Source organism: Ochlerotatus camptorhynchus, unplaced genomic scaffold, assembly GCF_037179485.1.
Source record: "Ochlerotatus camptorhynchus isolate MF236.1 unplaced genomic scaffold, CSIRO-AGI_Acam_v1.1 ptg000328l, whole genome shotgun sequence".
Lineage (NCBI taxonomy): Eukaryota > Metazoa > Arthropoda > Insecta > Diptera > Culicidae > Ochlerotatus > Ochlerotatus camptorhynchus.
The window spans coordinates 1,137,207-1,165,025 of record NW_027040816.1 but is presented as its reverse complement, the minus strand read 5'-3'; the positions used below and the strand labels follow the sequence as shown (position 1 = coordinate 1,165,025).

The 27,819-nt window shown below is 39.5% G+C and overlaps 1 protein-coding gene across 5 annotated transcripts in view; it reads left to right on the top strand.

Moving 5' to 3' along the window:
* sei (seizure) overlaps positions 1 to 27,819 on the top strand; it is a 218,140-nt gene that overhangs the window by 53,499 nt on the left and 136,822 nt on the right. The window contains exon 1 of one of the 5 annotated variants that reach the window (XM_065230115.1): positions 10,114 to 10,621. The exons of 3 other annotated variants lie outside the window; for them this stretch is intronic. The gene's annotated coding sequence lies outside the window, so the exon portion shown is untranslated. Of the gene's footprint in view, positions 1 to 10,113; positions 10,635 to 27,819 lie in introns of those variants that run through there. One more of the 5 variants, XM_065230116.1, reaches the window with a different exon arrangement.

Below are 27,819 nucleotides of genomic sequence, written 5' to 3'. Positions count from 1 at the left end.
TGCAATGCGGTGCTCTGCAATATTGTGTATACAACTTATTAGAACATGGCAAAACTGTAAAGATTTAGACCAAAAAGTTATGATGAGAAAACCATATTTGATGGACCGTCGGCAAAAAACGTTACATATCTTTAAAAGTAAAAAATAAATCAATTAAAAATTTTCGACAAACTTGTTTGTAAAGAATTTTTCAACAACTTTGTCTAAGACACCAACCCTGTATCTTGAAAAGTTGAAAAATAAATTTTCTATCTCAATTTTAGGGGGATTACTATTTTAATTGAAAACATCAAAAGAAGCGCAGTAACATGTTGAAACACTTCTCTAAAAACACGATATCTCTAAATTCCATAATAAAGGAGCTATTGATTAAGCGCACGAAAATGCCAATTTCAACCACTGTGGGGCGCCCCAAAACGAATGTTTTGAGTTAATGTATGGTGTTTTCTATTTGCCGCTGCTGTTGTAAGATGCTACGATCTGGCAACACTATGGTCTGATGACGCTTCGGTCTGACGGGAGGACGCTTCAGTCCGACGGGAGGACGCTTCGGTCCGACGGGAGGACGCTTCGGTCCGACGGGAGGACGCTTTGGTCTGACGGGAGGACGCTTCGGTCTGACGGGAGGACGCTTCGGTCCGACGGGAGGACGCTTCGGTCCGACGGGAGGACGCTTCGGTCCGACGAGAGGACGCTTCGGTCCGACGGAAGGACGCTTCGGTCCGACGGGAGGACGCTTCGGTTTAACGGGACCAATAGAATCTTTCAATCATCATGATTTGGCCTATGCTGGGATGTTGAAAAAATTTTCTGAAATCTCAAAAATCCATGAATACTGAATAATTTCTCAATTTTCCAAATTCAAGATTTCAAAGATTCAAGGATGCAAGGCCTTAATATTCTTACTTGATGTTTGATTATTTTAATCACAAAAATATTATTCCTTGACTTTAAAGGGCTTTTAAAATCTTGGACTTAAAAAGATAGCAAAACTTTGAGATTTGCGAATACACTTAGAAATACCTAATCTTACACGTGATGGAATCTATCTTTGACATAAAGGATGAGACGTAAATAAATATGTTATGTAAAATTAAGTGCTCCGAGACTGAAAGGTTCATTACTCGACGAAAAGTACGTTTGATTGAGCTGTATTTCGCGTCTATTATGACTCAATTTTATGTCAAAATTGACGCTCGTATATGTCAGTTTTAGAGCACCTAAATTTACATCGATTTTTCTAAATGTGTAGATTAGGCTATTCTATGAACTAAGTGATAGTTAAAGGGTGGGGAAGATTTCAACTGGTTCGTTTATTTGGAAGGCTCAATCGCCTTAGCTTTACGAAGCCGATAGTTCATTGTTCTTTGTTTGTAACAAAATTCTCTTATTTCTATGTCTAGTAGGAGTTGGGCTGAATACTCGCGGCTTACTCGAGGTTAAAGAGGTACATTGTCGAAGGAAGCTTGGGGGTAGGGTTTCGTTGTCTCATCAGAGCGTTGTTGCCAGTATGAACAATAGTGCGGTTCTAGTTTCGTCTGGGGTTCGACCGGCTATGGTGACCAGTGAGCGACGATGAGACTCATCGAGACGGAGGGGACAAGACAAACAAAAACTATTAAAGAGAGACAAAAGAAAAAGGAATTAAATTCTCATACTGGACATTTGGAGAAACACATAAACCGTCTCTGATAGGAACATATGGTTGTCTTCCATGGGCCTCGAGGGTATTCAAAAGTCGCTCTCTGGCAGCGTCCTTATCCGTACATTGCCAAACTGCGTGGTCGATGTCTTCGTAACCTTTTAACATCGACAGATGTTGCTGTCAACGAGATTTATTCTATTGAGATGAGCATCTAGCGAGTAGTAGTTGGACATAAGTCTACTCATCACGCGAATGAAGTCACGACTTAAGTCCAAGCCTTTAAACCACGCTCGCGAAGAATCATTAGATATAATTGAATGTAACCACCGCCCAAGATTTCCTTTGCCCTAATCAGTTTGCCAACTCGAAAGGGTACTCTGACGCACTAAATGGTAAAATTCATCGTGTGAAATTTGCCTGTCATAAAATTCGCCTTCCTGCGTGCCCACCTTTGCGAGAGAGTCCGCCTTTTCATTGCCTGGGATTGAGCAATGTGAGGGAACCCATACAAAGGTAATCATGAGTGCCTACACACTTAGAAATAACTAATTTTACACGTGAAGGAATCCGCCTTTGACATAAAAGATGAGACGTAAACAAACATGTCATGTAATATTAAGTGCTCCGAGACTGAAAAGTTCGTTGCTCGACGAAAAATACGTTTGATTGAGCTTTATTTCGCGTCTGTTATGACTCAAATGTATGTCAAAATTGACGCTCGTATATGTCACTCTCAGAGCACCTAAATTTACATGATTTTTTCTAAGTGTGTACTTGGTTTCATCGACCGAATAGCCTCGATCGAACTGAGACTATCCGAGAAGATGAAGTAATGGTCAGCGGACATGTTGGAAATCATCCCCAATGCGAAGTTGATTGCTGCCAGCTCAGCAACAAAAACGGAACAAGGTTCCTGGAGTTTGCGGAAGGCGCTAGAGTTTTCATTGAAGACACCGAAGCCAGTGAATCCACTGAGACGAGGCCAGTCTGTAAAATATCTGTTTACGCAATTGACGTGTTGGTACTTTTCAGTAAAAATACGTGGGATAATAATAGGTCGAAGTTGATCGGGAATCCCATGAGTTGCTTGTTTCATGGTCAGATCATATTCAATTGAGGAACTGGGATTGGTGAAGTGAGCACGGTCTGGAGTGTAACAAGGAAGACACATATCTGACGATATGTTGTGGTGGTAGATTCTCATAAATTGAGATTGTTTGTTCAGTCCTAGAATTTCGTCAAAATTTGCAATTATAAGTGTATTCGTCACTCCGCATTTGATTAGTATTCTGAGAGAGAGCTCTCAGAAACGGTTCTGGAAGGGTGTTACTCCTTCCAGAACCTCGAGATTCATGTTATGCGTTCATTGCATAGAGCCGATAGCAATACGCAGACAACGATATTGAATTCGTTTCAATTTTATTAGGTGACTTTTTCTTGCCGAGAGAAAGTAGAAAGAGCCGTACTCTAGAACAGAGAGAATTGTTGATCTATAAAGCGTTATGAAGTCTCCCGGATGAGCACCCCACCATGTGCTACAAATTGATTGGAGATCCTCTGCTGACATTTTTGCTTCAAACACGTAATATGGGTATTCCAAGTGCACTTTGAATCAAACCAGACCCCAAGGTACTTGAAAGACAATGATTGAGTAATGTTTCTGCCCAAAAGATTAAGATGCATTTGGGCTGGGTACCGCTTTCGAGTAAACACTACCAGTTCAGTTTTCTGCGGCGAGAATTCGATCCCTAGATTCATAGCCCAAGAAGACAAGTTATCTAAGGAATTTTGCAATGGTCCTTGCAAGTCCACGGCATGTGGACCTCTTACGGAAACCACACCGTCATCTGCAAGTTGTCTTAGCGTGCATTGTTCTGCCAAACAGTTGTCGATATCTTTGACATAAAAGTTATAAAGAAGAGGGCTGAGACCTGAGCCTTGGGGCAGACCCATGTAGCTAATTCTGGAAGTTGTCAGTTGTCCAAGGGTCATTTGCTTTTCTGACAACAAATTGTACAAGAAATTATTTAAAATTCCAAAAAGTCCACATCTGTGCAGATTGTCTGACAGAATTTCAATGGAAACTGAATCAGAAGCCCCCTTAATGTCCAAGATTACTGAAGCCAATTGCTCCTTGTGCGCAAAGGTCAGTTGAATATCTGTGGAAAGCAGCGCTAGACAATCGTTTGTTCCTCTGCTCTTGCGGAACCCAAACTGTGTATTTGATAGCGAGTTATTTGCTTCGACCCACTGATCGAGTCTCCGAAGGATCATTTTCTCCAACAATTTCCTAATGCACGAAAGCATGGCAATCGGACGGTATGAGTTATGGTCAGACGCTGGTTTGCCAGGTTTTTGAATGGCTATTACTTTGACCTGTCTCCATTCAGGCGGTATAATGTTATTTTCTAGTAAGGAATTGAATAAGTCTAGCAAGCGTCTTTTAGCGATATCTGGGAGATTTTTCAGAAGATTGAATTTAATCATATGGCTTCCCGGTGAGGAGTTGTTCGATGAAAGAAGAGCCATAGAGAATTCCAGCATTGTGAATGGTCTATCCAGAGAGCTGCCGCTCGGAGACGCTTCTCGAAGAATGTGTTGTGCTGGAACTGAGTCCGGACAGACCTTTTTAGCGAAATCGAATATCCATCGGTTGGAGTATTCTTCACTCTCATTAGAAGATGAGCGGTTACGCATGTTGCGAGCCACCCTCCACAAGGTGTTCATTGAGTTCCCGTGAGAATCCCTCAACGAAATTACGCCAATAACCGCGTTTTTTTGCTTTGATTAAATGTTTCAGCTTTGTCTCAAGCTTTGAATATTCCTCGGAGTATTTAGAAATTTTGTGTCTACGAAAAGCTTTGAAAGTATCAGATTTTTCAACATACAGCTTTGTGCATTCTTCGTCCCATCCAGGTGTGGCTGGTCTCCTTTTAAAGGGTGCACTTGGAACTTTTCTTTTTTGTGCTTCCAGTGAGCTTTTGTAAATTAAATCGGCTAGGAATCGATATTCTTCCAATGGTGGGAGCATATCTATTGATTCGATAACGGTTGTCACCGCCGTTGCATATTTCTGCCAGTCGATGTTCCTGGTAAGATCAACTCGAGGTGGTTCTGCAGAGTGAGGGCCACACTTTATTGAAATGATGATTGGCAAATGATCGCTACCATGGGGATCATTGATAACCTTCCACTGACAATCCAATGATAGCGATCTTGAACACAAAGATAGGTCGAGTCGGCTTTCTCGAGCCGGAGATTTAGCTATACGTGTCACTTCACCAGTGTTCAAAATAGTCAAGTTGAAATCGTCACATAAATCGTAAAAAATTGCCGCTCTATTGTCATCGTATAGATCGCCCCACCCAGTACCATGGGAGTTCATATCACCTAGAAATAATACTGGGGATGGAAGAATCGAAACTAGATTCCAGAGTTGACTACGGCTAATGGAGGTTCTTGGTGGAACATATACTGAAGCTATGCAAAGATTTTTGTTCTTCACATTTATTTGGCAAGCGACGATTTCGACGCCTGGTAGAGCAGGAAGGGAAATTTTGTAGAAAGGGTAGCACTTTTTGATCCCCAAAAGTACTCCTCCATAAGAATCGTCTATATCCAGGCGAATAATGTTAAAATCGTGGAAGTTGAGTTCTTTATCGGAAGAAAGCCATGTTTCACAGAGAGCAAATTCATATATCACAATCAGAATTGTGAAGTAAAAATTTGAACGAGTCTAGTCCTCGACACTAGACTACGGCAGTTCCACTGTAGCACAGTGATAATATCTTCAACCTCGTTCGACGAATTATCCATCGAAAGATATGATTGATGCAAGGAGGGGCCATGTCAGTCAATTACTTAAGAGGGGCCATGAAACAGTCAATTGCTTAAGATATGATTCTAACGTTGGAAGCAAGGAAGAAACTAATAAGAAGCTCTTGTATGTTGAACATGTTTAATATGAATTCCACAATGTCCGAAAAAGCTAGCAAACCTCGTTCAGACTTGGATTTCTTTCGAGAAGTTTTATTATTTTTCTTATCTTTTTTGGGTAATGGTGGAAAGTTCCTGCTGCTGCCAGGGATTGAATCAGCAGGAGCCTTCGGTTTCAATTTTTCGTCCCCATTACCCTGGGAATTTGCCAATCTTCTGGAGGTGACTTTATATTTCTTACGGTGCACTTTCGGGGAGGGGCATTTTCTTTTTGAGGATCCGTCCATTTTTGAAGGTGCGTGTACCACCGTAGAATCACCTTCATCGGATGAGTCAGAGTCCGATTCAAAATCGAAAATTGGTTTGCATCTTGGACGGCTGATGCAGCCTTCACCATTTGAGCATATGTCTGCTTGGAGCGTCCAGAGATTGAACGCTGCAGTTTATCGGAGTGCTGCTTGTTCATAAAAAAAAACTTCACGAGGCACGTTTTAAGTCCTCGACAGTCAGACTCGCGTCGGAGACCACGCCTTTTATCTCCACATCTCGAGAAGGGATGTTATACTCAACACTAAAAAGCTCGTGTTCAGCAATTTTATTTGCCACATCATAAGTTGGTGCTTCTACCCGCAGTTTGTTGAATCTTTCCTTGTGTACCAAGATGCCCTGATCTTTCGCAGCAAATCTCTCGTAATGTCGAGAGTTTTCAAAGGTTTATTTTTGGGCCGAAAAAAGATAGCCCATGGTCCTTTCAAAGACGGTTGGTAGTATCTGGTTCGCGCAACGTAGGTATCCGAAGACGCCATAAGTGTTGCGCAAAAGCGGTGCACAACTGCTTAAAATGAAAAAAAAACCTTAAAATAACCTTCACCAATTAATTAACTTAACTGCTAGTTGTTAATATTTTGTTGCCCGGTGTGCGAGCAACCATACAAAAAAAAATATAAAAAAAATTATATAAAAAAAATTTAACTTTTTACTAGTTGCAAAAATGCCCCACCCTATTAGGGAGAGCGCACTGCTACAAGGCAACTTTGCTATACAATAGCAAGGCAATCGGAAAAAACTATCCTATTAGGTATACTTATGCCGTTTTCTGCTGCTTGCTTGCAGCTGCAGGTGCTGATACAATGGAGACGTCGTGATGATGGTGATCTTTCACCGGGATGGATAGAGATGGATACTCGAAATAAACGGGCTCGCAGAATTTCGGTGCTTCCGAGACACGCTCGCTTATCACCTGGACCAGGGCTCTACATTTTCGATGCGCTAAAATGAACTCGAGTTTTGTTTCTCTCATACAAACGTGTTCAACGCTTCATTTCTATAACGCCTAGCTAAACTATCAGCAAGAAATGATAATGAAAAAGAAGCACGCTTAGAAGGAAACGCTGGCTGTGGATTTTCTCGTCGTTGCTTTGCTCATCGCTTTCAATGTAACTAACGTCGGTTTTCTAGTTAAACGAAACCTCATTATGGCTTTCAATCCCCTTTCACGAACACTCTATCACCGCTCTTTCAATTTGTTTAAAATGCGTTATGTTCCGTTTTCGTTAATTTTTTTTAGATAAATATGTGGATGGAAGGTAAATTAAACATATTACGTGTAATCTTCAACTGTTTTCACGTGAGAAATGCTTTAATTGTGTTATCTCATTTTCCGTCATATACGTCATGAAACCTCTGTTGATGTGTTTCATGAAAGAGAAAACTATCAAAGTCGAGCGCTCTTTCGCTCATCCGTTTCACCGAAGCTTGAAAGGAAGACCAATGGAGCGACGGGAGAAAGAGAGACAAGCGATTGAACATTTGTTTGTGCACGCCGACTGAGGTTCTAGAATGCTGCGAAGCTGTTCGACTTTATCAGAAAAAGAAAGCCAGCAGTCTCTTCGTGGCATCGATTTGGTCGATTGAAGCTGATATTGCGACGCCCTAACCTGGACACTGCACTGTGATGTGAAAAAAAAACCACGCGGGTGGAACAAAAATCACAAGTAATGCTTAATGTCGTGTGAGAGACAGGGACCGTGTTAACCAAGGGGGGGAGGTGGCTGTCAAATACGAACAATCGTCGCCTACCTCGCATGCCTCGCATAACTGGTTCCAAACGTAAACAAGCCATAAGAAACCTACAGCGATTGTTTACGTTTGGAGCCAGTTTCATACAAGAATGATCAGTAGGCTGATTTGACAGCACGTCCTCCCCCCCAGGTGTTAACCGACTCAGCGCTCGATACGGAATGGGTGGGGAAGATGTTGGCGATTCCAATAATTGTTTGTTATGGGCAATGATTCACAGTTTTGCTAAAATGCTGCCATTTTGAATTTTCAAAATAGTGTCCTTGGAATTTTTCAATAATTTGTAGGACGAAAACAGCATTTCCGATCAAAATGGCGCCCGAGACAAAGTGATAAAGAAAAATCATTTCTTTCTGAAAAAAAAACAAAAATGTTTTTTTTTTTAAGTAAAAGTTCTATAGAAAATGTAAAAAACCCAAAAATTTCATAATGAATCCGGTTTTTTTTTTAAGGGTTATAAAAATGCAAATTTTTGAAATATCTGTAACCTTGGACTTTTGAAAACTTACAAAAATCGTAGAACAAGAACTTATCGTAATATTTTTGAAATTTTAAGTGTCCATAGTTTCAAACATTGTTGCATTTTTCATAAGCTTGTTTAAAATAAAAAAAACTCCAAAAATTGGGCAAAGACATTTTAAGATATTTAGTTTTTTAACATTTTTTTAAAATTTGTACATGTGAGCAATTGTCCTTAACAAACAATTATCAGCGGCGCCGGTGGTGTAGCGGTAAGCGTGATTGCCTCTCACCCCAGAGGGCCTGGGTTCAATCCCAGTCGGCGCCACCAAGATTTTCTGAGGCATAAAATCTCTGACCACGTCTTGCTTCGCAAGGGAAGAACAGCCGTTGGTCCCGGTCCATAAGTTGATGGGTCGATAGGTAGCTGCCTCTCTGGCGTCGGTAGCATTGGTACTCAGTACGAAAAATAAGATCGACGGAAAACAATTCAAGGAAAAAAAAACAAACAATTATGCAAAGTTTCATGCAAATCGGAGAAGGACGAATTTGCCGATCCGTCATTTACGTGGAACTGCTCAGTTTTGAGTAACTGAAAAATGGGATCGCAATGAAAGTGTAAACGTCGGCTTCGACCTTACCCGCTTTACGATGCAGCAAAGGCATTTTATTATGAAATTAAACACATCCACCACAACATTCCAGCCAGTTGCTAGCAGCTGTCTCAAACACAGTTAAAATAGGAAGGGTGCCCGGCCCACAAATAAGTCGGAAAGAATGCGAGTAATTTTGAGAGATTTATAGTTTCATTTCCCAAATTTACAAACGTTAGAAAAAAAAACACAATTTGAACCATTGCAAAAATATCAGTGTCCATGTTTTAAGAATTAATTCAATTGAATTCTTGATCATCTTCTTGATTGGACAAAACAACACCTCTAAAAGAACCATTAATCATGCTTCCAAAGTATTATTGCCATACCGCGAGTAAGATATCAGATCTAATTTCCATCCAAATGAATTCCGTCCCAGGTAATTCATTCTATCCACTTCGACCCCAACAATCACCCAGAGTGATCCTCTCTCATCCATCACTTTCGCTGAGCCGTACCGTTCTGTGAGAGCCTGAATCACATTCTCAAAGCTGAGGAAAACCCACAACAAACGGACGCCCATTCGAATTTCCACCCACAACACACAACTCGGCGCGAGCTAGAACGGGTCCAACGACTCATCCGTCTAGCTAAAATGTTCTGTGAAGCAGCCTGTATTAGTAACCAACAAATGTCACTCACTATTTTGAGTTACCCGGCACCTACACGGCCGATGAGATTGACTCAAAATCGAGTGATTTATCACTCACAATCGCAAAATCGTAGGTTACTCATAGACTGAGTAAAATCGACGAAATGTTTACTCAGTCTAGAAGTATACAAATAGACTGAGTGAAACCCTCATATTCGAAAGGTATTTCGTGGGAAATCGAGGAAAATTTTACTCAGTCTGTGAGAAGCAGACGTTTTAGCGAATTTGAGTGAACGAAACTCATGTTGAGTTGGTTTAATCGGCCGTGTATGAATGTCCCTTCACCCACCACCGAGTGAGTGTCGGACGCTTTCGTTTCGCTTCCGAGAGTAAAGGGGTGCAGAAACTAGCATTCCTATTCTGACCGTATTTTGCCAACTGTGCATTGGAATACAATTTCCGGTGACTTCTTCTGTACTTGAACACAAGAAGTCTACGAAATCATGAAATAATCAAACCGTCGAGGTGGCAAAAGGACGACCGTCTCTCTCCGTCTCTTTTCCGTCACAAACACATGCAAATGTATTCGGTTCCGGTTCATGGGATTCGGGTGGGAAAGCTCGAGAGAGCGCCAAACTGAGTTCAAGCCACATCGCGTCATCGTGTGGGTTTCGAGATTTCGAGTCGAGGGAAAGCCATATTTCCGCCACACTCACATACGCGCGTCCACGGTGCGGCCAAGATTTTTCTCATCGTCGCACAAGGAGCAAACAGCAGGAGCTTAGTCAAGAGCGAAAATTGTTACTGTCAAGACACACTTTTCCTAGCCATGTCTAGCTGGATGCGAGGAACATAGAAAAAAAATCTCAGTATTGGGAAAAGTTCCAGCTAGACGTTCGACAGAAGAAGGGAGATTTTTTCGCAAAATTCATCATAGCTAGTAGTGGTTCGCCTGGTGTTCAAATGGCGAAGAAATGTGCTGGAGTAGTGGCCACAGTTGAGCGCTTTTCCGTCGCGTCCAAGTTGGTGATGAATGTGATGTCCCGTGGCCGTTAGGGAGGGCCATCCCTCCCCAACACGCTTCGTCATCAACGTAGTCCCTCTGTAGTTTCCGTCATCGTCCATATTTCCGAAATTAGTGTTTGATTCAGTGTGTATTGGTCAATTAGTGTTATGGTATAAATTTAGGTGTAAGGAGGCATCCAGGCGCAAAACGTAGTCTCTTCTCTAACTTTCGGTGTAGCTAGCAAGCAGCAAGTGCGTTGGAAAAGTATACTTTCAGGAAGATATTTTCCTGTTTTGCTCACCCACGGGTAGAGGACTCTGAGTGGAAAACAGTGTACACTTCGTCAGCAGCCAGTAGCTGTAGCAGAAGTGAATCGAAAATTGTGCCTAATGGCTCCACCATGTTTTTCTCGTGCTAGTAGACCGGGGGGGATGTAGTGTATGTCCTGAGCTCTATGGCAATGCTGTATGTCCTGAGCTCTATGGCAATGCTCGAGGAGAAGGCTTGCGGGATGGCAATGTGTATCGCACACATCACAGAGAGAAATTTTTCACCGAAAAATCCAATACCTACTGAGGTTGTTGGAGACGAGAGAGCGCTCCATTCTCACATGGGGCCACGCATTGGACATTCTGTGAGCAGTCTGCTAAATAATCACATAAACACAATTGGTTATATCGAAGGGAGAGAGCGAGAGCGAACGACAGACCTAGTGTATTGTATTTTGGGATTGGGGGGAGGGAGGGGTCATAGGATGAATGTCCGGGGACGATCAGGGAGATGATATTAGGACATCCTTCCTATGATAGTATCAGAAGCAGCAGCTGCTGCAGCCAGCAGCCAAAAAGCAAGCTACTCAAGGGTGACGAGATAGGACTTGTTCCATAGAAAGCGAATCGGAAAAGGATACTACCAATATAGTAGTCGGTCGTAATAAAAAGAAAACTCAATGGAAGCCAAGCGCGAGAATATTGGCTCCCGGGTGATTTGTTTACATAAACGTACGTGAAGGAACGAGCACTTGGTCGTTGGGAGCGGAAATTGAAACCGTTTTGTAGGGTAATCGCGAGGGGGAGGGAAATGAAATCAATTCTTCTATGATGTTTGGATGGGTTGCATAACGAAATAACGAACGACTAGGGCTAATCGGGCAGTTAAAATTCATTGGATTTTTTTTTCCTATGGCGGAAGTCAAGTTCATTGACGTCACCGTCGCTGGGATACCAAGCTGGGTCAACGGATATCCATCTGTCGGATTGGTACTTGTAATATTTACCATTATTTCATCAATTCCATTGGTCCCACACGCTTTGCGGTCACTTGAAGCATATTCCGGTCATTCTACGATAAAATGTAACACTTGATGCACGCAGAGCCAGTACAAGTGTTTTCAATGAAGGTAGAAGCTAGTTTTATTGAATTGCTGAGCTAATTGAAAGCTGATCGATTTGGATTGAGGCATGGTACTAGATTGAGTTGAAATTTCAATCTGCCCCTGGTTGTACTTATTTTAAAGTTCTGCGCCGTTTTCCAATTAATCTAAAAAACAGGACCAGGGAAATGGATCGTTGGCATGATCTGAGGTCCAAGGCAATGTTTATTCAAATTAGGATCACAACCTTTAACAGTCAGTATTAGCGTATGAACTGGTGAAATTTTCGTGGAATAGCAATGCTACCCACCAAACAATTTTAGCTGCTCTCAAGCTTATTCAGGTAAAAAGTAGCAATTTTTGGCTTTATAAGCTAATCTTCAGCTAAAATTGTTAGTAGGGTGGTTCTAATAAGCCATTAATAAGAACTGTTAATGTCAACAAGTCTTTAATCAGCATTATTAAGTGCTTCCCAGCACCTGGAACTTAAATCACATTGTGAATATCCACTAGCTTCGAGACGACCATGGCGTGAGTATTCGGTTCAAGTCCTTTAACTCAAGTTTTACGATTTTTTAATGTATAATGGAAATGATAACTTGGCTCTATAAAGTTTATTCGATTGAGCCTGTACCATTAAGAAATATACAAAAACTAGATTAAGCTTACATTTGAATGCTTTTCGGTTACTTGGACTTGAAACTGTATAAGAGAAGCAAATCCAGTGCACGTTCAGTGAACTCAGAAGGATGGAGGCCATATAAAAAACATTCATAAATAAGATCAGAAAACCTCATGGACAAGGTTAGAGGTTTTCCAGAGCAGGATCTAAGGATCTATTGACCAACTTCAAAAATGTTCCAGGGATAATCTTTAGGACAATTACAGGAGAGCTTTAAAACTTAATTCATCTACCCAAAATAGGGAACCTCCAGATTGAACCCAAAGCATTCATTGGAAGGGGTGAAGCTAAAGGGCTTCTTCAAGAGGATCCCAAAAGAGTTCCATAGCAAATCTTAGAAATTTACACATCAAATGTGCAGGGTCATCAACTGTCAATTAAGCCAACCTACGGTTCAGGCGAGCTCTAGAAACTGCAGAAGATCTTCTAATATTGTGTACTTGAAACTTTCTACCGTATGCGTGATAATGTTTGCACCATTGAGCAATGTCAAAATTAAAAAAAAAATCTCAAAAATTCCGTTTTCGAGATTTTTTTTATTTAATCAAAGTGGGGATGTTTTTCAGTGTCTTAAACCATGTTAATCATCGACCGAGTTTCCCCTTGCTGCAATTACGGCCCCCACACGCTTCCGGAATGCATGGCAGGTTCTAATAATATAGTTTGGATCCATTTCTCTCCAGTTACGAGTCAATGTTTGTCTGAGGCTTGCTGTACTCGGGTGGCGTTTAGAACAGGCCTTGGCCTTCATAATGCACCATATTGAGTAATCCAGTGGATTAAAATCGGGGCTGGATGGCGGCCACATATCCTTCGCCCATTACGGAAGATGTTCCTGCAACCACTTCTGAGTGCGGTTCGAGGTGTGGCACGGAGCCCACTCTTGTTTAAATACTTCATTTGGCTTCGGACCGTACTGTTCTTTGATCCACAGAAGAACATACTTACTTAAAATCCCGATGTAGACCTCCGTGTTGACCTTGTCGCCTTCTGGAATGAACACCGGGTCCATTTTTTTGCCATCGGAAGCCACCAATCGAAACACCATAACGCTAGCAGGATGCTTGGTCAGATACACGTTCTTATGCTCGTCGGCCACGTCTTTTACCGGAAGAGAACTAATATACCGGTCGGTTCTGGAATTCGATACGGGATCGACGGTAAACATGCTCTCGTCGGTGAACAGGATTACCGGATTTTTTCGCTTAAGGAAGTTCAAGATTTTCTTGCATCGTTCGACTCGTAGCTCCCGGATGCGGTTGGTAATCATGTGAGTTTTTTTTTTCCATGCCCTCGACTTTGCCCCGCAATCTTCCTTTACGATCTTTCGTGCCGTAAAGTCACTGATCCTGTGTTCCTTTGCCATTTTCCTTATTGAACGCACTGGATTCAACCGAATTTTCCTTTTGATAGCAGCGATAACCCTGGGAACCCGAGCTGACCTCGGACGACCTGTGGCCACCTTCGCGGATAGTTGTCCTTTCTTTTCTCGGTCTAAAACCCATTTGACGGTCCACCGGGACACTCCCACGGCGATTGAAATTGTCTTTTTGCGACATTTGCGCGTGGAACAAATCACGAATACGCTGCCACTTCGTGATGGTGCAACTGTCAAACTAAGTAAATCATTTTCTTTTATATACAGCCTACTACGATATGAGTTATAGGTTGCGTGCATGCAAAGAAAACCAAGGCATTGTATGCACAGGTGAAACGGAACCTTATTTGTACGATGGTGCAAACATTATCACGCATACGGTAATATTGTATGCTTATTTGTAAGAACATAAACCTATGTTAAACATCGATAGGATTTCCATTTGCCGCAATTACGACTTCAACACGCTTTCGGAATGCTCGACAGGTTCTGATAATATAGTCCGGATTCATATCTCTCCAGGTGCGGGTCAATGTTTGTCTGACTCTTACTGTACTGGAGTGGCCTTTGGCACAGGCTTTGGCCTTCATGACACGCCAAGGGGTTGAGATCGGGGCTGGATGGCGGCCACATATCTTTCGACTAGAAAGACAGATGTTCATTCAGTCAACTCTGCCTGCGATTTGAGGTGTGCAATAGTTTCCCGTCTTGTTAAAAGATCACATTCGGCTCTGGTTCATATTGCTGAGTAATTCTCGGATGGACATACTTACTAAGAATGCCGATATACCTCTCCGTATTCACTTTATCCCCTTCTGCTCATAATCATCCTGGAGCTGTCGTCTAAATTCTTCAGGCAATCCAGTTACAAATCTCTAGAAATTCTTCACGAGATGCCTTTAGAATTAATCTAGGAATTCTCATAATTCCTGTGGAATTCAATCCCCTTTTTAGCTGGATTACCTTGAAATTTTGTTAGAATTAACATGAAATTATCTTAATTTTTTTATGAATTCAATACTCTCGGGATTGCCTTGGAATCTCATCATAATTCTTATTAATTCTTCTCAGGACTTATTTGGAATGTTCATGTGAAATGGATCTGGAATCCTCTTCACAATCGACATGAAATTTCCCACAGAACTGCCTAAAGATTCTACTCTGAACCAGTGTTGGCAAAATCAGAAATCAATTGATATTTTTCCGCTTTCATGGGCTCGCAATATCACTCGTGATATTGGAACAAAATATCATGCTTGGTATTGATTTTACTAGCTCCTTTGATATTGCGAGACCATTCACAAAGAGCATAAATCAAGCTGAGAGTTGACTCGACACAAAAATGATTCCGTTGCACATCGTTTTCTTAGAAAGAGAAAGCATAGTTTGCTATCTCTTTTTACTCTTCACCGATGACAAACACGAAGTGACTGCTGCCAGCCGATATGGAAGTTTCGGTTGCGTTCGGGTGTAATGCGAAAATCATGAAGCTCAATCTCACCACAGTTTGTTGAGATTTGCAGCTGATGAGTTTTGTTAGCTTGATATTCCGAGCTGCGAAATCACAGCTTGTAAAATCAACCGCAGATGTTTGCTTGTTGATTTTTGTCTACGAAAATCAAGCGTGATCTTGGGCATTGGTGGGATTTGATTTCATGATATTTTCCCAACACTGCACAGGGGGCAAAAATTGACAAAACCACGACTAAATTGAATATCTCGGCTGCCAAACGGTTTCCGTCAACATGTTATGTTAGTTATGTTATGTCATGTTATAAAGGAAAAACTCTCTTGAATCGATTGGTGGCGGTGAAAAAAATACAAGCTTCTAGGACATTTTTTATAATGTGGCGATTTTATGAATCGTTCCGGATCCTGCTTTAGGCCAATAGAGTTTCCCTGAGGGCGTTTTTCGTGTCTTTACTCAATATATACTTAGTACTATCAATTTCCAGTAATATACGTTAACTAAAGTGTAAAATTATGTCGACCGATAGTGGAATTCCCTACTTTACCGGGAACTCGGGTTGATCCCGGCCCTCTATTTTGGTACGCAAAAGTCTCCGGCCAATGAGACTACCACCAATCGATTCAGAAGAGTTTTTCCTTTATAACATGACATAACATAACTAACATAACATGTTGACTGAAACCGTTTGGCAGCCGAGATATTCAATTTAGTCACGGTTTTGTCAATTTTTGCCCCCTGTGCAGTGTTGAGGAAATATCATAAAATCAAATCCCACCAATGCCCAAGATCACGCTTGATTTTCGTAGACAAAAATCAACAAGCAAACATCTGCGGTTGATTTTACAAGCTGTGATATCGCAGCTCGGAATATCAAGCTAACAAAACTCATCAGCTGCAAATGTCAACAAACTGTGGTGAGATTGAGCTTCGTGATTTTTGCATGTATAACATGTTGACTGAACCGGTTTGGCAGCCGAGATATTCAATTTAGTCGCGGTTTTGTCAATTTTTGCCCACTGTGCACTGCTCTGAACTTGGGATTCAAATCTCTCTTGGAGTTGTTCAAAAAAGTATCTTGAGAGTGGGTGTACCAGAAATGGCTAAACGTTCCAATAATGGTGTGTTCGTATTATGGCCTAGGGGATCCCATATGCCATAATTGAAACACACCACAATATGAAATGTGTAGTCATAACTGGTACACCTACTCTATGTGTCTATGAAATACATTGGTGTTATCTTGAGATTTTTGACGTACAACTACGTCTGTGATTTCTATATAGGGGTACACTTTGTGAAAACCAAAAATAGAACAAGTAACAAAATTATGAAAGATTTTGAACGTTAATAACTCAGCTGTCCCTGGACCGATTTCAATAATTTTATCACCAATCGATCAGACATATGTCTACACATCTGTTACATTTGAGACTTTTTATTTTGTCACTATTGAAAATTGCACGAATGTGCAACTGTTTCTATGATAATTAAAAATATCACCAATTTCTTGCGGAAAGCGATTTCCTCAACACAGATTTCAAAGTTGAATTCCAACCGGTCTCACCAAACGGTGTTTATTCATTTACCGCGTGGTGTTCTCCAGTACACAACGAAAGGCTGCCTGCAAGCAGCGAGCGGCAGCCAACATGAGCATCCATAGAAGGAGAGAGAAGCCGCACCGCTATTGATTGGAATTAGTAGCTCTTCGTGAGTCGCTGTGGGCCATCTATGTCAAGCGCGTCATACTAAATAGTATAAACAGAGAGAACCCCGCTCAAATTCTTATTCCTACACAAAACACAAGCTCCTGCTGCAGTTAACAAATAAGATTTATTATATAAGACCACATAGTCCTACGTCACGATTGCGTACAACCCCATAGGGCTGTCCCTAGAGCGGCGTTGGTGGTGAAGTAGTAAGCGTGATTGCCTCTCACCCCAGCAGGCCTGGGTTAAATCCCAGCCGGCACCGCCGGGATTTTCTGAGGCATAAAATCTCTGATCACATCGTTGGTCCCCTGTTCATGAGTTGATGGGTCGATAGGTAGGGTCCAGGTGTAGGATCTGCCTCCCTGGCGTCGGTAGCATTGGTGCTCAGCACGGAAAACAAGATCAACGGAAAACAAATCCAAGGAAAAAAAAGGGCTGTCCCTTGTATTTTTTCAAAATTCTCTTAATATGTAGTTCATCAAAGTGACTGTATCCTGAAAATCCCGTCCAAGGATCTTGAAATTGTTGAATGATCTACAATCTATTAGTTTTACGATTTGACATGGAAATTCACCGGCTTCTCCCGGTGATTTCAAATTCCTCGCTTTTTCATGGTTCTCCCGATTTCCTGGTTCGCTGGTCCCGCTGGAGGTGATAGTGCAATTCAGCCATCTTGACTCTGTATCTTATCACCTTAACTGTGAAGTTATTTGAATTCCACGGTATGAACCACGGTAAGAAGAATCGATAAGAAGCATTGCAATCAATCAATATGCTAATTAGTGTCTGTTTTTATCAATTAAGGCTCAAACGCAATGTGGGCGGAAACGGAACGGAAGCGGCAAGTTTGACAGTTGTCACAAATGACGTCAATTTGCCTAACCGAAGTCGATTTGATTCAAAATCGTTTTCAGTCCGACAAGTAGGCTTACTCAGATCGGGCTTTTCCGCTGCCGCTGCCGTTCCGCTGTCATTGCACTTGGGCCTTTAGCATCGCACGTAAGGAGTAGTGCTTCAACCCAGTGTAGATGAATTGCGTTTGTTTTGAAAATCTTCGTTGTCACGTACGAGCGAAATGAACAAATGAGTTCATTAAACATCAACGAATACGCGTTTGTTGATATTCACTAGTGCTTGATCATCCAACCCAAAATTGTCAAAATCAGAGGCGATCCTCAGAAGCAAAATAATCAAAATGATTATTTTGAATATTGTCGACCCCAGAGCCTTAAGCCTCGATATTATCATCAATTCAACAAGAGGCAATAACTTTCCATGGATCTGTGTGTACAAACCAACACGACACATTCTTCTGCGCTATATTTGTGTAAAACTGAAAATAATCGTTTTGCATTTGATCCTCAAAATTATCCCCACAAAGATGAAGACGAATATTTATATTGACAACAATACAGGCGATAAGGAACATCCAGTCACGAATGAAGAAAAACGAACGTTGACTTCGATTCTCAGAGCTTGCCTTGATCAAGAGAGTGTTGTTATGTCAAAGCAGCGGTGCCAGATATACCGATTTATCGGTATGTATACCGATTTCCAAACTAGATACCGATACACAGATAAGGTTCCTCAGAATACCGATTTTTGAGATTTTATACCGATTTACACCGATTTTTTTTTTAAATAATCAAAATCGCGCTCGAATTTCAGAGACAATTTTTGTGAGAGACTTGTATCTTTTTGAATACCTCATATTATTTGAGCCTTTAAAATTCTAAACAATCATCCCTTAAAGATGCCTTACCCAAGTAACCACCAAGCCCGCTAACTACCCGATAATCGCCCTTTTTGCGATATAAGGTAAATATAGGGTTTCCGAACTTAATATTAGTCGTATAGCAGCCTTATATACCAAAAAGGGCGATTAACGGGCTTGTTGGTTACTTGGGTATGCTTGATACTCTTTCGACTAATTTTTGCATTTCCTAACCGTTTTTGGCTACCCATCAATCGAGAAATAGTCAATGGCTCTTGCCGGTAATTCCCTCGGTAATTCCTAGGGAATTGAGAAATATTTTTTAAACCTTATTTAACTTCCAGAAGTTTTTATTCATTTTTAAACATACTGAAGTTTCATTCAACTTTCCCTGGAATTTTTTTCCACCTTACCTTGGAAGACAAACAAATAATTTTAGTTGATCAACAGCTGAATAAGCTATTTTTTAGCTGAAGAAGCATGTTTTTAGCTGAATAAGCTCTTATTCAACGCCCAATGTTTGTTGGGAGCTTCTTCAGCCTTCGCTTGAATGATTCTTTCGTCTTCTCCCGCCAGTTTTTTCAACTTTCCCGGAACTTATCAGATTTTTATTGCGGATCCACACTAGCTGCAGGAACATTTCAGATGTTCTGAAACTTCAGAAAAGTCCAGACTTTTGTGTAAGTTTCGATTAATTAAAGACAGTTCGAAAACCCGGAAAGTTTCAGAAAAGTCCAGCGAACTCCAGGATACATCATAAATATTTTGGAAACTTCACAAGTCCAAAGAACTTCAGGAAAATTCAATGGTCTTCAGGAACTTTAGTGAAGCTCAGAGAACATCAGGACAGATCAATTAATTTCAATGAAATTGCTGAAATTATAAAGGAGTTCCGAGAAACTCAGGCAATTTCCGAAAACTTCAGCAATGTCCTGAGGGGCTCATGCAAATTTAGGAAACGTAAGAAAAGTTACATGAACATTAGAACATTGTGAGAACATTTTATGGGAATTTCTATGCTTTTTAATGGCAGGGTCGATAACTTTTAAAAATTATAAAAAGATCGGGAAGACCAGAGAACTTCAATGCTGATGTTACAATAAATTCAAGAAAATTGTGAGAACACATAGAAGATTTCGTAATCTTCAGGAAAGTCCAGAGACCGTCCAAGATGATTAGAGATATTTCGGTAGTCTTATTATAATCAGGGAAGTTCCGAGCGCTTCGAGGATGACCAGAGAACTCCAAAATAGCCCCTAATTTCAGGAAAATTACAAGAATATTTAAGGAATTTCGAGGAATTGTGGAATATTCCTAAGTGCATTTCAGGAATGTACCGAAAACTTCAGGGAAATTTGACTTTTAGAAGCTTCTTTAGGAAGCTTATTTAGGAAGCTTCATTAAGATACTTCTGTTGGAAGCTTCTTTTGGATACTTCTGATGAAGTTTCTTTTGGAAAGTTCTTTTGAAGGCTTCTTTTGGATGCTTCTTTTGGGAGCTTCTTTTAGAAGCTTCTTTGGAGATTCTTTAAGAAGTTTCTTTTAGAAGCTTAGTTTGGAAGTATCTTTGGTAAGCTTCTTTTAGAAGTTTCTTAAAACGCTTCTTTTGGAAGCCTCTTTGAAAGCTTCTTTTGGAAGCTTCTTTTGCAAGCTTCTTTAGGAAGCTTCTTTTGGAAGTATCTTATGGGAGCTTCTTTTAGAAGTTTCTTAAGAAGCTTCTTTTGGAAGCCTCTTTGAAAGCTTCTTTTGAAAGCTTCTTTTGGAAGCTTCATGTGGAAGCTTCTTTTGCAAGCTTCTTTTGGAAGCTTTTTTTGGAAAGTTCTTTTGAAAGCTTCTTTTGGAAGCTTCTTATAGGAGCTTCTCTTGAAACTTGGGGAGCTTCTTTTATACGTTTCTTAAGAAGCTTCTATTGGAAGCCTCTTTGAAAGCTTCTTTTGGAAGTTTCTTTTGGGAGCTTCTTTTAGAAGTTTCTTAAGAAGCTTCTTTTGGAAGCCTCTTTGAAAGCTTCTTTTGAAAGGTTCTTTTGGAAGCTTCATGTGGAAGCTTCTTTTGGAAAGTCCTTTTGAAAGCTCCTTTTGGAAGATTCTTATAGGAGCTTCTTTTGAAGCTTCTTTTGAAGCTTTTTTTGGATACTTCTGATAAAGCTTCTTTAGGAAGCTTCTTTTGGAAAGTTCTTTTGAAAGCTTCTTTTGGAAGCCTCTTTGAAAGCTTCTTTTGGAAGCTTCTTTGGAAAACTTCTTTTGGAAGCTTCTTTAAGAAGCTTCCAAAAGAAGCTAATGTTGAAAGCTTCTTTTGGATACTTCTGATGAAGCTTCTTTTGGAAAGTTCTTTTGAAAGCTTCTTTTGGATGCTTCTTTTGGGAGCTTCTTTTATAAGCTTCTTTTTGGAGATTCTTTAAGAAGTTTCTTTTGGAAGCTTAATTTGGAAGTATCTATGGTAAGCTTCTTTTAGAAGTTTCTTAAGACGCTTCTTTTGGAAGCCTCTTTGAAAGCTTATTTTGTAAGCTTCTTTTGGTAGTATCTTTTGGGAGCTTCTTTTGGAAGATTCTTAAAAAGCTTCTTTTGGAAGCCTCTTTGAAAGCTTCTTTTGGAAGCTTCTTTTGCAAGCTTCTTTAGGAAGCTTCTTTTGGAAGTATCTTTTGGGAGCTTCTTTTAGAAGTTTCTTAAGAAGCTTCTTTTGGAAGCCTCTTTGAAAGCTTCTTTTGGAAGCTTCATGTGGAAGCTTCTTTCGCAAGCTTCTCTTGGAAGCTTCTTTTGGAAAGTTCTTTTGAAAGCTTCTTTTGGAAGATTCTTATAGGAGCTTCTTTTTGAAGCTTCTTTTGAAGCTTCTTTTGAAGCTTTTTTTGGATACTTCTGATAAAGCTTCTTTAGGAAGCTTCTTTTGGAAAGTTCTTTTGAAAGCTTCTTTTGGAAGCCTCTTTGAAAGCTTCTTTTGGAAGCTTCTTTGGAAAACTTCTTTTGGAAGCTTCTTTTGGATACTTCTGATGAAGCTTCTTTAGGAAGCTTTTTTTGGAAAGTTCTTTTGAAAGCTTCTTTTGGATGCTTCTTTTGGGAGCTTCTTTTAAAAGCTTCTTTTTGGAGATTCTTTAAGAAGTTTCTTTTGGAAGCTTAATTTGGAAGTATCTTTTAGAAGTTTCTTAAGACGCTTCTTTTGGAACCCTTTTTGAAAGTTTCTTTTGGAAGCTTCTTTTGGTAGTATCTTTTGGGAGCTTCTTTTAGAATTTCTTAAGAAGCTTCTTTTGGAAGCCTCTTTGAAAGTTTCTTTTGGAAGCTTCATGTGGAAGCTTCTTTTGGAGGCTTCATGTGGAAGCTTCTTTAGGAAGCTTCTTTAGGAAGCTTCTTTTTATTTATTTTATTTATTTATTTATTTTTTATTTCGTCAACCAACGTAGACTAGTACATATGAGAATACAGTTTTGTTTTCTTAAATTTATTTATTTATTTCGTCAACTTTGGACAAAAGGTTAAAAGTATAATTTTTTCTTTAATAAAAATTAAGCAGTGTCAGCTTTCCTATTTTTTATGAGTTATAATGCCTTATGGAGTAAAAATATTGTTTTAGTTTATGCCGAGACATTGTAAAGTCAATGGTTTTGCAGTATTGATTGTAAGAGGCCATCATGCGGTTTAATGGCCCATATTTTGCATAATTTGTACGATGATGTTTTATGGCAAATACATTTCGATTTCGGAGTTGCCGAGTAGGTGCATGGAAATTTAATTTTGATAAAAGTTCTGTGGAGTCAATGCGTTGCGAAACGATATCGTTTACAAATGAAACCATTGCATATTCACGACGCTCTTTTAATGTTTGTATGTTTATAAGCATGCAGCGTGCTTCATATGATGGAAGAGGAAATGATGTCCAACCTAATTTACGAAGAGCGTATAATAGAAATTGTTTTTGTACGGATTCTAATCTTTCTTCGTGCGTGATTGAAAAAGGAGACCATACAATGCTGCAATATTCCAGTATTGACCTCACATAGGCGATATATAGTGTTTTAATTGTGTATGGGTCCTGAAAGTTATAGCAAAAGCGCTTGATAAAGCCTAGCATGTTATTTGCCCTGTGAATAATTGTGTTGTAATGGTCTATGAAAGTTAGTTTAGAGTCTAAGATAATTCCTAAATCCCTAACTCTTTCACATTTTTCTACATTTTGATTTCCTAGTGCAATTGAAATATTTGAAGTTGTTCTTTTCCTGCTAAATGATATTAAGTTACATTTTTTTACATTCAATTCTAGTAGACTTTTTTTGCACCATATGTAGAATATGTGTATTTCATTCCGGAATATATTGATGTCTTCTTCATTTCTTATTTCTAAAAAGAGCTTCATGTCGTCGGCATAAATAAGACATTTAAGTTTTTTGAGAATGAAAGAAATGTCGTTTACGTATAGAATAAAAAGAAGAGGTCCCAAATGAGAGCCTTGGGGGACCCCTGAAGTGACTTGAATTGGACTCGATTTCTTTCCGTTGAATTTAATTATTTGTTGGCGGTTAGTTAAATATGATTCAAGCCATTTTAGGAGCCCTGACTCAATTCCAATTTTTTGCAATTTAAAAAGTAGCATTGGTATGTCTATGCGGTCAAATGCCTTGCTAAAGTCTGTATAGAGAGCTTCTACGTGGTTTCCATTATCCATTGCATTCAATGAATAGTCTATAAATTCAAGTAAATTTGTCGAGGTCGAGCGACCCTTGAAAAAGCCGTGTTGCATGTCAGTAATTCTATTTTTGATTTGGAGAAATAATTTTTCGTTGACAATTGCCTCGAAAAGTTTAGGAATGCAAGAGATAATGGCTATACCACGATAATTACGTACGTCAGATTTTCGGCCAGATTTAAAGATAGGCACTAGGAATGAGTTTTTCCAAGTTTTTGGGAAGGTTCCAGATTCCAGGGACATATTAAAAATCCAGAACAATGGAGCAGTGAGTTCCATTGCTAGACATTTAATAAAAACTGGAGGAATTCCGTCAGGTCCAGGACCTTTTGAGGCGTCTAAATTTTTTAAAGCCTGCAAAATATCCTGCACTTGAAGTTGATTGAGGCCAATGTCCCTTGAAAATTCTGGAAAAAATGCAAAATAATCGCGGTCGCGATCTTCTTCAGAAAATGTCGTATAGATTTCTTGAAAAAATTTTGCAAATAGATTGCAGTTTTTTTCCGAGCTATCACCGACATTTTCGTCGAGTTGCATTATTGAAGGAAAATTGTCAGATTTTAATTTGGTTTTTACGTAATTAAAGAAGTTCTTTGGACAGGACTTTATTTCATGTTCTGTTTTTGCATTATATTCTTCAAATGCAGTACTGATAGCTAAATTCAGTTGATCGCATAGATCCAAATAAATTAATAAATTATTACTACTGTTGTGTTTTTTTATAAATTTTATGTGCTTTTTGCTTCCGATTTTTCAAGTTTTTTATTTGTCTGTTATACCAGACTGGATTTTGTGTGTTTCTGTTGCGTCTTTTTTTCTTCAAAGGGATTTCTTCCGAAATTATTTCTGTTAAAATTTTGTAGAACACGTCTATACCAATTTCGACATTTCCTACATTCCTTAAAATTAATTGCCAATTGACACTGTTTAATTTAAATTTTATTTTTTCGTAGTCTGCTAATTTGTATTCAAAGACTTCTTCGTATTCGCAGTCGTTGGGTCTTTGGTGTTCATGCACAAATAAAGAATATTCAATTGCTGTGTGAAACGCTTCATTTTTCCACAGTGGATTTAGTGATTCGGTCACACAGAAATCTTCATAAATATTCGTTAGTAAAAAGTCCAAATAGCAATTTTGTTGGTTTTTGATGTGGTTAATTTGGTTCAGTCCTAAATTAGCAGTTTTGTCAAAAATGAACTGCAATGTTTCATTATCCCCAACGACTGGGAGTAAGATACATTCATTTTCAGAGTCCAGAATGAAGTCAGCATGGCGTTGATTAAAGTCTCCATAGATGTGAACTTTAACCTCAGGAGGAAGCTCAGATAGAATTTGTTCAGCACTTTGGAAGAAGGCTTCATAAGTGCTTTTATGTGCATGGTCTGGTGGAAAATACACTGAGGCGAACACGTGCGTTTCACCGACTATGTGTGATTTCACCCAAATATGCTCAAATTCTGTAAATTTTGGTGTAATGATGAGTTCTGAGTTAAAATTGGTCGAAAGAGCTATAAGGACTCCACCGCCTGACTTCTTCTGAGTTGCATGACAATTTCTGTCGTCTCTGAATACATTAAAGGCATTTCCAAAGATTTCTTCACTTTTCACGCTTTCGTCCCAGCTTGTTTCAGTTGCCAGAATGACCGAGAAGGATGAGCATAATAAATTTTGATAGATTTCCTTCATTTTAGCTGGGCTTTTCATGCGATTGAAATTTTGACAGTAAATCAAAATTTCAGTCGCATTCTGTTTAGGTGAAGAAATTGTTGGAAGTACGTTGGTTGAAGCTTCTTTTGGAAGCTTCTTTTGGAAAGTTCTTTTGATTACAAGAACTTTTAAGGAATTTCGAGGAATTATGGAATATTCCTAAGTGCATTTCAGGAATGATCCGAAAACTTCAGGGAAATTGCGGAGTCTTCGGGGATGTTTTAAGAATATCAGGAAAAATTTCTGGATCATTAGCACATCCCCCAGGAATCTCTTTCTCCCGGAATTATGTCCTTGTTTCTTTCGACTGTTCCGTAAGCGCTCTGGCTTCCGACTTTCTTCAGATGTTTCTTCCAGTCTACCTTAGAATTTTTCTGTCAGCGTCTCCAGGAAGTTTCTTTCGTCTTCTCCAGGAGGTTCGAATAATTCACCCAGAAATTTCATTCGTCTTCTTCTGGAAGTTTGACCATAAGCCAAAGGTTTTTTTTGTTCGACTTCTATTGGAAGGTTTTTCCGAGCTTCTTATGGCTTTCCCTGGAAATGGCTACTTCTGGAAATTTACTTCCGGTTTCCGAAACTTTTACATCCGATTTTTTTTCCGATAGTTTATTTAAAATTTCGCCACAAGTTTCTCAATTCGTGTCTTGGAAGTTTCCCGGATGTTTTTTCAGCTTTTCTCTCACTTTATCCAGGATAACTTCTTTAGTCTTTCTCTGGATGTTCCTCCAATAGCTCCATTGAAAGCTAATTCAATCATTTAATGATATTTAATTGAAAAAAAACACTACTTGGTCACAATTTTGATCACCACTTGAGGACAACGATAATTTTAAAAATTAAATTAAAAAATTAAAGAGTGTTGTAAGACTGAGAAAGTCGTCAAACAAAGCAATTCCCCTTTAAATCCCAGTCGTCACTCTCGTTAAAATTTTCGCTTTCAAAAATTGCAAAAATATAAAATTTAATAAATAGTAAATACCGATAAATACCGATTTTTTAACACCTTTGATACCGATAAGCTTTAAAACAATCTGGCAACACTGTTTCAAAGTTAAAATTCATGCAGGTAGTTGCTCTACCTGTTAAGGTTGTCTACATTATCAGCTAAGTTGATTGTAGAAAAAAATATTCTTATCAGCACTGATACTAGTTATCAAAGTTTCTTCGAATCATTATATTTTTGAAGAGGTGTCGAAAATATCAAAATCATTTCTCTAAATTCCTTTGTCAAAAAATGACGAATTTTACTGCTTCCTTCACTTTCAAGAATTTACGAATGGAAACAAACAATCGAAGAATAACGACTTGGCTTTACACAAAATGCAGTTCGTCGGTGCTTGATACCAACATTGCCATCGTTGAAAAACTACAAGGGACAGCCCTATGGGGTTGTACGCAATGGTGACGTAGGACTACGTGGTCTTATATAATAAATCTTATTTGTTAACTGCGGCGGGAGCTTGTGTTTTGTGTAGGAAGAGGAATTTGAGCGGGGTTCTCTCTGCTTATACTCTTTAGTATGACGCGCTTGACATAGATGGCCCTCAGCGGCTCACGAAGAGCTACTGATTCCGATAAATAGCGGTGCGGCTTCTTCCTCCTTTTTTCCGCTTTTCGCAGGTAATCGGTGATAATTTTAACTATCATAGCAACAGTTGCTTATTCGTGCAATTTTCAATAGTAACATTTTGACGAATGATAAAGTCTTAAAATTTACAGATGCGTAGAAATATTTCTGATCGAATGGTGATATAATTATTGAAATTGGTCCAGAAGAAGCTGAGTTATTAACGTTCAAAATCTTTCATAATTTTGTTACATTTTCCATTTTCGGTTTTCACAATGTGTATCCCCATATGGAAATCACAGACGTAGTCCTATGTCAAAAAAAAACTCTCCGCATTACCCAGTATAGAACTGTTACGATGATAATTGAAAAAGAAAACAATCTCTGTTTTCACATGGCATTAATGTGAAGATTTTTTCGAGTGGAAGTATAATATAAGTATAAATGGTAGGCAAATACAACCCAAACTGTACCCGGTGGGGTAAAATGGTCCCACACAGTTTCTCACTGCTTTCCTATGATCAACCAATTAACCCTGTTTCTTAATTAAAAAATACCTTTTTGAATAAGTTGGAAAAGGATGCTGGTGATCCTAGACAATTTCAACGCCAACTAAATCAACATTCAGCTCCTAGTGATAATTAAAGATGACATCTTAATTTACCCCCCAAAGCGATTGAACTTTATCTTGTTCCACTTGTAAAGCATGCTGCGATTTGAACTTTGCTTCACCAGTGCACGACCAAGTCGTCAAAAAGTCACCCGCAAGGATTTAAAAGAAGCTGCCTCTTCAGATGTTCACTTAAATCTATTCCATTCGTTAGCAGTCACTTCGTCGCTCGTCCAATTTATTCAGCATGCAAATTTCCAAAAAAATAAAAAGAAATAAACTCCATTTGACATGTTCTTTCGAAGCGAAAAGTGAAGCCTGTGCCAGTTCCATTCGAATGAGTATCGCATTTCATTCCAAATAACTAAACTAAACGAAGTGACGTTGCTCACCAAAAACTTGCCTATAGAAAAGCAGAGTATTCGTTTCACTGCACATTTCCCGGCCACAGGACCAATTCCGACGTTAAAATATTGTTATTTCCCCCCACCTTGAGCTGATTCACCACTTTCCCTGGTTGCATGCACAATAGCAACAACAACAACCTGGGCATATGATACGAGCAATC